The sequence below is a fragment of the Puntigrus tetrazona genome, unplaced genomic scaffold, assembly GCF_018831695.1.
Source record: "Puntigrus tetrazona isolate hp1 unplaced genomic scaffold, ASM1883169v1 S000001111, whole genome shotgun sequence".
In the NCBI taxonomy this organism is placed as follows: Eukaryota; Metazoa; Chordata; class Actinopteri; order Cypriniformes; family Cyprinidae; genus Puntigrus; species Puntigrus tetrazona.
Genome location: NW_025048699.1, coordinates 2,100,001 through 2,112,500, shown reverse-complemented (window position 1 = coordinate 2,112,500; position 12,500 = coordinate 2,100,001). Strand labels below are relative to the sequence as shown.

Here is a 12,500-nt window from a genome sequence, read left to right as displayed (position 1 = left end):
ATCCATTCATTGTTATCTATCCATCTATCCATCCATAAATATTATCTATCCATCCATCTATAAATATTATCTATCCATCCATCCATCCTATCCATCCATACATCTATCGTTATCTATCCATCTATCTTGTTATCTGTCCATCTATCTATCCATCCATTCATTGTTATTTATCCATCTATCCATCTATCTATCTATCCATCAATCCATAAATATTATCTATCCATCTATCTATCCATCCATCCATCAATATTATCTATTCATCTATCATCCATACATCTATCGTTATCTATCCATCTATCTATCTATCCATCAATCCATAAATATTATCTATCTATCTATCTATCTATCCATCAATCCATAAATATTATCTATCTATCCATCCATCCATCGTTATCTATCCATCCATCCATCCATCCATAAATATTATCTATTCATCTATCATCCATCCATCCATGCAGTTATCTGTCCATCTATCCATCCATTCATTGTCCATCCATCCATCCATCCATCCATCCATCCATCCATCCATCCATCCATCCAGTTCTGTTGTTCTATGATTAGGCCATTCTAATACTAGGTCTATCTAAATGTTTGTTCTAAAATAATTTTTATCCATCCATCTAGTTTAACAAAATCACCACAGACATAGCATTAGCAACAAAGCTAATACTGAATCAGCATGTACAAAATGTAATTTATATAAGTGAACAAATGTGACGAACATGCTGGCAAACAATGTGCCTCCTACCAATCAGTTTAAACACTCCACTGACTAACTCTGCCTAAGAGAGTCACATGGGGTGATTTCCCCTCTTTACACAGATTACAAATATCTGCTATTATGGCTAATCTGGTATTAGATATGCGGCACGAGGTGGGTCGAACAGCCCAAAACAGTGCTATTGAGATGTTAAACAGTGCGTTCTGTCTCTTGTTAGAGTGTTAATTGGGTAAGTGTAGTCCATTTGTGTAATCCCTCAGTTTCTCCTGATCTCTCATCGCTTTACTGCTCTAAACGGGAGTGGATCTGTGTGAAGTGGCGCCCGTAATCTCTATTCAAATATCTCCATATGACAACTGCCCGCAATTAGAGCACCATCACTCTCTATTTACATCCTTCATCCCAGATCCGTCAAGGGAGCACAGGGGGGCCAAACAAAGGAAACGCTTTAAAGCGTTTGATTTTCCATGAGCTGCCTCTCAGTGTAATTCTCACGCAGGATCTAGAGGAGGATTACGCCCGTTTCAAAACCTAGCAAGCTGCCTTCTTAGTGCCGTGTTCACACCATGTCAAGCTTTTGACTAATAACGAACGTTCAAGCCGTACAATATATTTCGCTCGAACCAAAACAGCAGCAGCTCTAAACTCGCGTGAATTTATACATATTTTACAAGGTGGCTAATTCGCATAACCTCACTCATCCATTTTTTGACAAAACGTATGCCTTTTACAAGTTGCAGAATTTGCAACTAACCCACCCATAAACCTACCCGTCACTGAGGTTTAGACTAATCATACAAAATCATACAAATGAGGTCGTACAAATGTATACGAACTGGTCGTTATATAGCGCTGACATTACACATTTGACTCTTTTATTGCATCCACATTCTCATCGTGAGCTTTCTGTGTTGAGAATCATTTGCAAAAGCGTATGGAGGTGAATTTATGTAGCTGTGCCACCAACAAATCTGCAACCGTAGATGCTTTTTAGCATTTTAAGCACTGCATGCAAGTGTGTGCTAAACTGTGAACTCAGACTTTCTCAAAAGCAGCAAAAGGCGGCATCCAAACTCAAAACTCAAAATATGTAGACAAAATATATACAGGAAACATATATATGGGTCAAAGAAGTAACTTGTACATATTATGTATATAAAAGAATAAGGAAGAATATTATAACATTTTACTGTGTTTTAAATGAGTAAAAGTAGTTAATAAAAATGGGCAAAACCTGGCAAATGTTAAAAATGTACAATTACAACTAATTAGTATTTTGTGTGAAATTAATTTTTCTTTCAGTGCGTCATTACATAGTTTTTTGTTGCAAATATGCCTGACAAGAAAGTTACACTGAATATCATTTTAGAGAGTAAATTTCGCAAATAAAGAAAACACAAAAAACAAAATTGCTTTTAAATTAAACAGAAAACTTTCAAACAACATCAATTTAAAGCAGTATTACACTTTTTATGGTTAAACCATTTTTTGTGTTGGACCATGCATATACAAAAAAAAATAAATAATTTAAAACTATTTTAAATATTAACAAACATTTTCAAAAAGTTATTTCAGTGTTATACTTCTGAATTTTAAATGTTTTAAATTCTCATTGTTTAATTCAATGTTACTTGATGTTTATTGTATTATAAATATTGTTTATTAATGAATACAAATGTGTATTTACTCAATATTGTAATGTTTTGTATTACAATTTCATATTGGTAGTACAATTTCATAAATTGCTCTACTTTATGTACATTTTATTTTGCATTATTTATAAAATTTACCAGCAATTTCTGAGAGAGTCAAAGAAATAGTTTCAAAGTAAATACCACACCAATTCCTGTAAAGGACAAACAAGATGTGCATTTTAATTAGTGAAAAACACAAAATCTGAAACCACTTCAAAAAGCTCCCCATGTAGTGAGCTCAGCAGTGTTTAGAGCGGAGCCTGAATATCGCACGAAGAAAAGGAGGGATGTGCACGGGCGAAAAAAAAATAAAAAAATGTCCCCTCTCTCAACAAAAGTGGCCAGAGCAGCCAATTGAGAAATGAGATGCGCATTTAAAAAGCAGAGCCTGGCTGCGGAGGGGTACCTGCTCTCTTGGGTTAATTAGTTGGGGTTGAACGCACATGGGCGAGGAGTGGCGGCGCTCGCCCCGGTGACGCTCCGCATCTGTGCGGACGAGTTGCGCGTGCGTTTTGTCTTTTCTCCTCGCGGAAAGTCCATTGAGAAGGGGCGCGCGGGGGAGGATTCTTAAATGGTAAATTAGCATTCTGATGAGAGCGCACGGGGCCCCTGAGAGAGCCAGGAAAAAGGGAGGGTGGCATTAATGACAGCGCGAGCACTCCCGTGACATAATTTTCCACCGTAACCGGGCCCCTTCTCTCTGTTTCTCATCCCATCATCCCCACACGGTGCTAAAAAGACCCCGCTATAGACCCTCCGTCCCGAGGGAATATGTGCCCTCGGTGCCTCGGGCCCCTGAAGAGTCTCAATACAAATAGCCAATTTGTAATACATATTGTGAGGAGGAGGCCGGCCTGGTTTTGTAAAGCGGTCCGGCAGCAGGATCTCATTTCCAACACTTCTCTCATGCTGTTCGCAGAGATTCACCTATCAATGGCGGCCGCGACTCGCACCTGCTCGCGAATTTGCTTTTAATTCGTTTTTCTTGCGAGTACGAAGGGAAATGACCGGACTTTTAAGAGACCAATCAGACACAGGCCTGTTATATGGGCCGGCATACGCTCTCGTTTTGAGGAAATGCGATTTTTCATCTTCATTTTTTAAAAAAAAAAGCATTGATTTCAGCCTGGAAAACGGGGGGGAATGGCGTGCGCGTTTCGCAGGGTCTCTATTATGAGCTTAATTTCAAATGCATTTATGTGTTAGGACATTTTTTTGTGCGCGATTTATTAGATTGAGAGAGATGCATTTTGCCGGCCGCATCTCTCCATTTTAAACGTCTCATAAGTCAGGCTTTTACACACAGCCTCTTGATTTGCGGGTTGATGGGGCCGGTGTGATTGTTTGCAAAAGAGAAATTCATTTAAAAAGCCAAACCGCGGACAAAACCTAAATGGGCATTTCCATGCCTCCCGCAAGAGTGCTTTCTCTCTCTCTCAGAGAAGTATCAGGGCCGATTTAAAGAGGATGAGACGGGAAGAGGAAAGCTCTCGCTGATAAGAGGGTGGTGGTGGTCTTTATTAGCGTTAGCGTGGAGAGCTGCATGCTGTTTAATGAGGAGTACTCAGAAGCTTTTGTGTCTCTAATGCTACTCCGCTTTGTCTGGAGGTGGATTTAGCCAGACCTTTATAGTGTAAAATTACAGCTGAATAGACTAGTCAAACTTCGGGGCCCGGCCCTCTCCGTCCGCAAATCATTCATTCATATTAAGTGACTCAGAGCACTGGATTTGTGCGTGCAAGTACTAGTAGCTTAAGACTTGAATTTACCAGTTTATGCAAAAAGTAAATATATATTGTATATATATTGTATATAGTTATTATAGTAAAGACGACAAATAAAAATAATTGAATTCTATATATATATATATATATATATATATATATATATATATATATAGCACATTAACATTTATATTAAATAATAGTGTACATTTATATTTGTGAACTATTTTTACATTTTTTATTCGTTAAAATGCCCACACACACACACATTATTTCATGTAAATAGTAAAATGCACATAAGAGCTTATTCATGCAAATCTATGAATAAAAACGCAATATATAAATCAACAATTCCTAAATATAAACTTCTCTATTAATTAGTAATGTACACACTGTATATGGTGGCAAAATCTCATATATGCATGCACAAAGCATACAGTATATTTGCAGACAAATTCTCTATATTTCTGGCGCTATCAAATAATTAATCATGATTAATCACATCCAAAATAAAAGTTTTTGTTTACATAATATATGTGTATCTTGTGGATATTTATTATTCATATATAAATACACAGGCATGAATTATATACTTATATCCATATAATTTATATTAAGTAAATACATTTAATACAAACTTTTTTCCTGCAAAAATACATACATAACACACACAGTACACACACATATGTTATATTATAGCGTTGTATTACCCCAAACTGAATATGCAGCGCCGGTGATTAATACACTGAATTTTGTTTTTCTATTTCCAATTTTTCTACAAGACATGTTAATGCACTGAGTGTTTTTTTATGGCTAATTCGGGCACTTGAGGGCTTTCACTGAGCAATCGGGGCTAATTAAGACACTATAGCCTTCACACTGAGCAACTCCCATTACATCTACAGCTTTTACTGCACAAACACCCCATACAAGGCCACAAATATGTGTGTGTGTGTGTGTGTGTTCTGTCATCCAGAATTCAGGAAACACCTGCAAAGAGGGTACTTAAACCTTAACGTGGAGGCACAATGAAAAGGACGGAGGCTTTCAATGAGAGTTTAATATGAAATGAAAACACCCTCTTTTATGACAACACATCCTATAAAACCCATTATCAGCCAATTACACGAACTCTCTCCTTTACCGAGCAGCTCAGAGCGTGATTTGTTTTGTTTTGAGACAAAAAATTATTAGAATTCATTAAACATTCATAATGTGCTTTAACAGCTTTTTATTGTATATTAACTCAGATGAGATGACGCGCGCAATTGCATGAAGACGGCTATTCTGGTGTTAGCGCCCGAGTTTTGTGCTTAATCACTATGTTTCTTTGACTAAACTACATATTCAGTAGTGCTTGCATGTGTAAAAAAAAAACTGCTAGGGTGTTGTAAACGGTTGCCAGGGTGTTGCTAGGCGTTTGCTTGTTAAAGATCAACAATTCCGTCGCCATTCACTCATCTAAAATGTTGGCGCAAACCTCCGTTATTATCTTTCAACCGGTTAGCGTGCAAAAAGAAAATATAAAGTACAATGAAAGTCAGCATCCTTCAAAATGTGTTTGTGTTTCGCGGAAGAAAGAAAATACACAAGCTCATTAAGAATTGTATAATTATTTTATTATTAGCCGTTTAAAACAATGACTATCCTTCTACAGCAACTTAAAAGTCTTGCTAAAGGATGCACTATAAGTATTATTTTTTTTAAAGACATCCTATTAAACCAAAACCATGTCAACTACACGTCTATTAATTCTTATTAATTCACAACTACATGTCTAATAATTCTCAGGGCAGACAGGTTTAAGGTTAATAGAGTAAGACAACATATAACAGAGTTTCTAATAATATGTTGTATATTGTGGACCCATCAAAATAAAGTGTTAGTTGATGAGATATGAAGATACGAATCAGTTTAACGACTGCTAGTTAATAAGTAGTTGCAAAGTTACTCACTGCTAGTATAATTCTAAAGTGGACTATCAAAATAAAGCGAAATTTAAAAGACAGATACAAGGTGACCTTTGACCCTGACCAAAATTCACAAATTTCGAGCTTGAAACCTTTACTTTCCATCAAGAAACTGTCAGATGTAACTAATACTGGCACAAATATCAATTACAGGAGCTTTGAAAATCACAATTTGGAGCCGGTTGCATTATAATCTAATGCAATATGAAAAATACGCAAGCACTTAAATATCCTGCAAGTGCACTGATACATTCTACACGCTGTAAGCGTTTTATATGTTATTGTGGCATTAACAAACCTACCTCACTTCAAACAGTCACTGAAAGTGATCATCAAACCTGTTTGTAGTGGCATAAGCGGCGGACTATTGGCAGACAGTGCGGAGGTAGCCGGGAAACCTGTTTGGAAACAGCAATTAGTCTGGCGTTTCCTTTAAGTGAAAACCGTATCTGCAAATGAATGTTGCAGAAAACAAAATAAAGGTTGAGTAGATGTTGAGAGGAACGTTGCGGCATCGGCGCGCGTGAAGAAATCCATTTTTACTTCAATGGCCGCGGGCGGAAATTAGGCTTCGCCGTTTCAATCCGCAGACGAATCATCTACACGAACGAAAAGAAAAGAGGAAAACAAGGCGGAAGATGAGGACGAGAGAAAGACAGGGAGCGAGAGGAGAAAAATCAGTTGAAAATCAGAAAAGATGAATCCGTCTTTCTCGTCTAATGAGCGTCTGATTGAATACTTCAGAGGGAGAACATGCAGTCGTTTAAGTTCAGCTCCTCAAAGACGACCGAAAAAATCTAATTACAATAAAACAGACATAACATAGCTGTGAAGCAGCCACTTACGGCTAATCATATCAATTACTGCGCCCGGGGCTCCTCAGAGACACAGAGTGATTGTTTGAAGAGAAAAATTGTATTTGGTGAGCCTGAGACACTCACTCACAGCAAACCATCCATTACTCTCCATTCACTTCCCTCTGCCTCTGCAATATACTCGTAACCCGCACACACACACACACACACACACACGAGCGTAATCACAAAGAGGAATGTATAGGTTACCGCTGGAATTCATGCCGTCGACTTGTTTAAATGTGTCGTAACTATGTAAATTGGATGTTAAATGAGATGAGAAACTTAGGCGCATGAAAGCAGATAAACAAAACAAGAGTGTTATTGTTGTTTGATAAAGACTTAGATGTGATAAAGCTGCAGGTGTGTAAATGTTTTCCATTAGGCTCACAGAGACCCTTAGGCCTGCAAACCTCACTTTAAACCACTTTACATCACAACGTCTACTTTAAATAGACTATTTGCCTTCGTTTTTTTACTGAATATGCCTCTTCACTTGAAAACAAGAGAAGCAGAAACTAAGAGAAAAATCTACCGATATATACATCGCCACCGTTTGGTATTAATTATGAGTTTTTCTCTTCTGAAGTCTCACTAGGCTGCATTTATTTGATCAAAAACACAGTAAAAATTTAGAAGTATTATTACACTTTAAAATAAATGGCTATTAAAAACTATTTTAACACACAATTTATTCTTGTGATGCAACGCTGAATTTTCAGTATTATTACTCCAGTCTTCAGTGTCACGTGATCCTTCGAAAATCATTTTAATATACTGATTTGTTATCGTTACCAGTATTGAAAAATTTGTGCTGCTTCATATTTTTGTGAAAAACTAAATTCTGGATTCTTTCATGAATATACCTAACATACCTATCATTTGCACCAATGAGTCTTTGATACATAAAAGTAACCATTCTCAGCGTAAAAACCTTAACGATGGACGATATATATGAAAAGAATATCTAAAATGTATGTTTAAAATCTCTTAGAACAAGCTCATAAGCAAATAACAATTTTGCAAAAATCTGTAGAAAATGTTCATTTATAACCTACAAATATTTTGAGTGATGTGTGTGTTTTATTTGTTGCGTCTGCTGTATATTAAGGCGGATTATGTATATAATATTATCTCCAACGTACAGCGGCTTCTTTATTTTATTCAAGGAAAGCCGAATACTGTTTCAGCGTATAATTTGTGTGCATTTGAACGTGTGGGCAGACTTTAAGACCCGCCAAAAAAAAAAAAAAATTCACATTCAAAAGTTATATAGCGAACCCCGAGGCCAAACACTTCCCCTCCAAGCAGTCAATATTTTACCCTGAACATCAGGCATAAATGACTGAACAATAGGTCACACGTCCTCGTCCCTCCCAGCACTTCAGACGCTCTTAAGTGTCTTTGTCGGAGCACAACAGATGCATTTGTAAACGCTTGTGGCGGTTTTAACCACACAATTAATCAAGAGAGCTGCCTCCCTTTGTCTTTTTATTGTTTCTTGTTTTCTTTTGTTACAATATCTGCTGTCACGGAGCGTGTGGTTTATTCCAGCAGCTGAAATCCCTCAGGCCTCCGTTAACGGACGCAGGGCTTTTAACTGCTCTTCACGTTTTAACTACTGCACGACATGCACGAGCCTAAAAAGCATTAGGTTTTTGGACTTTATACGGCGTTGCACATGAAGGTGAATGTTTGATTTAGTCTAAACGTGATAGTTCACCCACAGATTAAAATCGCGCAATCTTTTACTCACCCTTGCGTTGTTTAAAACTTGGAGGACTTCTCCTGTAGGACGAAAGCACACAAAGATATTTTAAAGAACGCTTTAGCATATTTCTTATTTTTAGTAATTGTTAGAATCATTACCTGTTGATAAAAGTAATTCACCTGAAGTTGAAAATTGTTATAATTTACATGATGTTTTAAACCCAAATGAATTATTTTATTACGTACAACAAAAAGGAGATATTTTGTAGAAAGTTCATGCTGCTCTTTGTCAGGGTTATTCTTATTTTTTTTATAAATGTTTTGTTTATAAACATTTTTGTTACCTGAAATATACATACAAATATGCATAATTTATATATATATATGTTCTGCTATCAAAAGCAACATTTCTCCAACATCACGCCAATAACTACAACAAAATATAAACTATATAGACAAAAACTAAAATTAAAACAGAAAATGTATTTACAAATTCACAATATTAACACAAACTATAATAGTATATTGAAATATATATTGAGCATAATAAAAAAGTGATTTATTTGCAATAATTTTAACTATAAAAATCACATATATATATATATATATATATATATATATATATATATATATATATATATATATATATATATAAATATTTGTTTTACTAACAATATATATAATAATAATAATAATAATAATAATAATAATGGCAAAATGCAATTATTTATGATAAAATAAGAATTTTGAAACGTGCATTATAATGTCTAATGTAGGAACGCATGGTATCATTCTGTGCTTGTATAACCATGCATAATGCTTTCAGTAAAGCCCCGATTAGAATGAAGCATAAAAATGTAGTTGATAAAACAAGTGCAAGAACGGAGAGATGAAGCGTAGGGAAAAAGAGAAGAGAAAACGGGAGTTTTTATCAGAGCATGTCAGCACATGTGTGTGTGTTTGTGACGCTGTCAGCAGATCGGAGACACGCTTGAGAAGATTCTGTCTAATAGGAGCTGCTCCCCGCGGTCGGGTCAGACAGCCGTTTCCAAAAGATACCCCACACACACACACACACACACACACACACACACACACTCTCTCTCTCTCTCTTCCTCCTCCTCTGGCCCTGACAGACTGCATGAAAAGCTCAGATTAAGAAGCCCATCATGCTGCCCTGAGCTGCCCACCGAGAGACCACGAAATCAAGCTGTCAGAACAACAGAGAGAGAGACAAAGAGAGAACCAGAGTTTGTTCAAGTGTCTGAGTGAAAGTGCGGATGCTTTACATTGCATTATTCTCTCAGGAAACCTTTACTCCGCAGTACAAACGTACAATCCTCTGAAACGGCCAACAGAAAGAAAGACATGATTAGTTTGACGCTGTGATTGAGCATCTTTGAGTGTGTGTTTTTATTCAGATGCAGGCCAGAGCTTACAGTACAGCTACTGCTTATTGTATAAGCTTTATACATCAATGGGAGTTCTTTTAAAAGCACGTTCTCACACAGTGAAAAACATACTGTAAAGCAGAGTAAACTAACAACACTTAAAAGGTTACTTTAGGTATGAAACTAAGTCTCCATCAGCTTTCATTTTTTGACATGGGTTATGAAAGGATCATATTTTGGTTTTGGGAGGCCCGAAAAACAGGTTGACATGCATTCAAGGTCAAAAAACACTTTCGTTTTTCTTATATGCACTTATTTTTATTTTATTTGTCCATGACTCATTTTTCAAACACATCCAGTTATCGGTCGATTTCATTAAAAGCGGTGTTTGTGAGTTTTTAGCGCTTTACCTGGTGGTAAAGAATGAATTTGCATTTTCATTCAGACCAAAGACCTGAAGCCAACACCTATTTTTCTTTACTAGTTATATGAAATAAACATGAATGAATATAAGCAGGTTTGTTTCAACCAATAGAAAAAAAATGACAATGCTCACCACTTTTCAGGTTCAACGGTAGCCTACTTCGTCTGGTTTGTTTGTTAGACAACATGTCAGATTTGGCGTCCTGATTGGTCCGATCGTCAGTCATGCTCCAGGTCAAAGGTCAATTAATTACAAAAAACCACCACAAGTAATACATTGAAGTAAACATTGAATTCTGAAGTAGAACGACTGGAATAGTATCTTCTTGCAAAACACATGCCAATAGTATTTTGTCATTTTGCCTAACTTTGACAAACTATTTTATACAGTGTCAATAAAATTAACTATTTTTATGTCTAAACTATGTTTATTTCATGTAAAATTACTCCACGAACAGTTTGTTTCGATATTATGGCTAATGCATAAATTGTCAGTAATTTTATTTTAATTAAATTTCATTACTAGCAATTCTAAAGTTTTTAGATACTCTCTGGACAATACAGACAAAATAAAAGCGAAAGTACAGTAACAGCTATGATCTAGTGTTAACAGTTCGATCTAGGAGTGTTTTTTGTTAGTAAAATGTTTTTAAATAAGTCTCTTATGCTTATGTATCCAATAATATTAAAATTTAAAATAATATTTTAATGTTTTCATATTTCATTTATTCCTGTGATGCAAAGCTGAATTTTCAGCATCATTACGCCAGTCTTCAGTTTCGCATGATGCTTTTTAATCTTAATTTCTTTTTATCATCAATATCAAAAACTGCTCAATAATTAACCGTCTATCCATTCAATGCATGAAAAATGCATCGCGCAGAGTACAACTTTGTTCAAACACGGACTTACCCAGCAGTCAGGTGAAATTACTACATCGACTTTTTAAACCCAAAAGTTGGGTTAGACCACATTTAGCCCAAAGTTGGTTTGAAACAACCCAGCATTTTATTAAAAAGAGTATTTAAAGAGCTGTAGAAATTCTGACTCACAGAGTAGAGTTTTTACCCGTTACATGTTAAAAAGCAGGCCGGCATCACAAAACCCACGCAGAATAGTCACACTGTCAGTTACCACGGCAACACACGTACAACCACGCCACCCGAGCAACCTGCAACATCTCCAGGTTTAATTGAAAGCGCAGTGTTTACATTGCCCTAATTGGAGTCGAATCACGTCGCAACAGAGTTTAAAAATAATTACAGAGGCACCAGTCGAATGCCTTTAAATCCTCAGATTTCATCCATTTCTAACCTCAATAAATCTAGCTTAATTGAGGAAAAACATGGCGTGCCATGCGTTTTTGTGAGAATGCGGCGATAAACTCTGCATTTTGAACTAAAATTACGGCACAGTCTCGAAGGCCTGCTGTTCAACAGCTACACTTAGCATGACCTCTATTAATCTGAGCGAAGCGGCTCCCGTCTCTCATACACTTAGGCTTATTTTAAAAGCTTTTAATTGTCATTACGAGTGGAGTTGCATGTTACTGATGGACTGTAATTATTCTCGGTTTTATTAACTAAACAGTGCACGAGCAGGACTGCTGTTTACAGCACAGTCACACTCAAAACACACGTATTCAAAACTACAAATCAAAATCTATAGATTTCGGATCACAGTCATTTTTTGACTCATGATTAAATGCATCCGGTCCTGGCTGCTGATTGGCCAATACACCTAAAAATTTACTTTACACAAATTAATTATATTTGTAATTTATTTTTTGGTCATTTTTGAATGTTGTAAGGTGAGACAAACTACGTAATATCTCAGAACATCACAGAATTTATTTAATTTATGCTAAATCCACTTACACAAAATATGAAGTCACTTCAAGGTGATGCCATTCACAAACTTTAAAACATCCCAATAATTTAAAATGTTTATTAAAGCACAAAAGGAAAGTAGAAATTAATACTGAGAGCACACCAAAAAAATTGTAAGAAATAA

The 12,500-nt window shown here is 36.1% G+C and overlaps 1 protein-coding gene across 5 annotated transcripts in view; it reads right to left on the bottom strand.

The window, feature by feature from the left end:
• Nucleotides 1-5,736: 5,736 nt before the first annotated feature.
• The window catches only part of ap3b1a (adaptor related protein complex 3 subunit beta 1a), a 63,520-nt gene continuing 56,756 nt past the window's right edge, over nt 5,737-12,500 (bottom strand). For all 5 annotated transcript variants that reach the window (XM_043234344.1, XM_043234345.1, XM_043234340.1 and 2 more), the window contains 2 exons: nt 8,720-8,751; nt 5,737-6,708 (listed from right to left, as the gene is read on the bottom strand). The gene's annotated coding sequence lies outside the window, so the exon portion shown is untranslated. The remainder of the gene's footprint in view (nt 6,709-8,719; nt 8,752-12,500) is intronic.